The following is a 2365-nucleotide window of genomic DNA, read 5'->3' on the forward strand; positions in this document are numbered from 1 at the left end:
TACCCAAATTCATGGCGCTGGCTCCGGGAGTTCTCCCAGCAACAAGCTCTGCTTAGCTGGGTGGACTCCCTGGAAATCCAGCCCAAAACCCAGCACAAAAATGACCAGGTAATTGTCCCCTCCGACTTGTGACTGTATAACCCTTACTAACACCGGGAATTGAGTGGTTGTAGATTATTGGGCGGTTGTAGCGGGCTGTCACTAGCTGATTTTGGCTAATGACTACTTTAAGCCTTTTCATCTATGATTTTTCCCTACCTCTCACATAACACAATTCCCTCGGGTCTGCTCCACCTCCTCGCCTGTTTTTTTTTTAAAGTTTGTTTCATCTTCCTAGCTGGGAGTGCCGCGACTTGATTTTATGTTTTCTGGTGTTAACGTACGGTTTACTGCGTCGCTGGGATTGAGGGAGGGGCACTCCTGGTTACCTGTTCTTGTGTAACGGCGTAGAAAAAAAAAATATATATACGTTTGCCATCATATATTATATGTCATCAAACATCTCAAATAGCCTCATTGCCGTTGTTGAGCCCTGGGTTACCGGACTGTGCTGTTTCATATCTATGCATGCTAAACTCCGCCAGTTATAGCACAGATCGGTACTAAACACGGTTCCCCTCTTAGTATGGATCCGTACTAACTAGGCTCGCGGAAGTGTTGGCGCGAAATATGTCTGAGCTACCAAATCTAACACATAGACACTTAACTACCAAAATGCGAAATTTATGTTGGACCATACGCGACATGACAATCATACGAGACCAGATAAGATCAGACGGGATCGGCCGGGACCAGTCGTGGTCGGACAGGACCAGACGGGAGCCGGATTTGGCATTGGGAACCCAGGCATGGCAGGGAGCCGGACGAGACGGCACGGAACGGAATCGGGGGGAACCGGACGGACCGGAGCAAAACGAGCCTGGACGCGACTGCATGGGACCGGTCGGCTGGACTCGAATGGGACTAAACGGGACAGGACGGAACTGAATGGGGCCGGGCGAGACAAGCCAGACCCGAATGGAGCAAGACAAGACAGGACGGGACCAGATGGGATTAAACGGAAGGAGACGGAACCGAACATGATCGCACGGGACCGTGCGAAAACCGGACGGGGCTGGACGGTACATGACAGAATCGGAGGGGGCTTTCACCTTCACCCTTCACCTTCACCTTTCAGCTCGTCACGATCGATGATTGATCGCAGCGGGGTTAGGTAGGCACATGTTTTTTTTTGTCTCATTTCGAATTGGACCTCGTGTCGTTTAGATGAATTTCTCCAGGGTGCATTTTGTTGTCGAATACGGTACACAGTGGATTAAATGCTTGTAGCGTTATCACGCCCTCCTGACCACAAGAGAGAAGTGTACCCGTAAACCGGCCAAATAGAGTTGCTTCTGTTGACGAACAGATGAAGGCTAGGAGTCTCCGCGCTTGGCATGTGGAGACGGAAGCTAACACATCCTGCAGAAGGGAAGAAGATGGTCAAGCAAAATGCATTTTGATGCATTGTTAAGTGCTAATTTGATAACGAGCAAAGCATATAAAAACATTTTTTATGACAGGCGGCTTTAAATACAGATCTGAGACATTAGGCAAACCCTTGAGACTTGCATAAAAAATAGGGGAAAGTTACCGGTTTTGGTGAAAATATGGGCTAGGGTGTGACTTTTTTGAAATCCTATTTGGGCGTCTCAAATGAATACCACATAATTTTGGAGCTTGCGTTGTTTTCATCATTTTCAGCTCCATGCATGCTCCATTTTTGCAATTAGCAACGAAGTTGCAAGTTTATATGGAACTTAATTCAAATACTTATTTTATTTTTTAGATTTAGCCAGAACCCTCCGATACGATGCATTTCTGAGATCAGTGTCCGCACTAAGCAGCGCTTGTTGCGTGGGCGCTGCCCCACCGTTCGATCGTAGAAATCCAGGCCATCGGCAGAAACCTGCAGAGAAAGCCTTACGCGCCACAATCTCGGTGCGCTCAGTCCTGCCCTCTAACGTCACCTGAACTGAAGGGCGGCTTCCGCCACGTGCCACAGGACAGCCCAGTCAGAGGTAAACGGCAAGTGCGGAAACCGATCACAGCCCAATTCGCCACTAATGAATGAAAAAAATGCGGACACTGATACCTACTGAGTAATCGGGACAGGCGGAAACTACCGAGCCTTTCCCGTGATGTAGAGCTTACGCACGGCAAAATAAAATCATATGAGTGGGTAAGGTGTAGGTAGAACTGATAAGGAATGGGTAACAGGTTGCGGTGGATTACTGGATTTCACGGGTTGGGTAAGCCCATAGCTGCTTTTGTGACATAGGTAATAGCGCGGTCAACCCATAGCTGTTTTTGTGACAGGCAATAG

General features: G+C 48.3%; 1 protein-coding gene across 1 annotated transcript in view; it reads left to right on the top strand.

The window, feature by feature from the left end:
- LOC119089286 (sodium/glucose cotransporter 4) overlaps positions 1-2365 on the top strand; it is a 23043-nt gene that overhangs the window by 8294 nt on the left and 12384 nt on the right. The gene's annotated exons all lie outside the window — the stretch shown is intronic.

The sequence above is a fragment of the Pollicipes pollicipes genome, unplaced genomic scaffold (genome assembly GCF_011947565.3).
Source record: "Pollicipes pollicipes isolate AB1234 unplaced genomic scaffold, Ppol_2.1 Scaffold_3087;HRSCAF=3621_pilon_pilon_pilon, whole genome shotgun sequence".
NCBI classification, from domain to species: domain Eukaryota; kingdom Metazoa; phylum Arthropoda; class Thecostraca; order Pollicipedomorpha; family Pollicipedidae; genus Pollicipes; species Pollicipes pollicipes.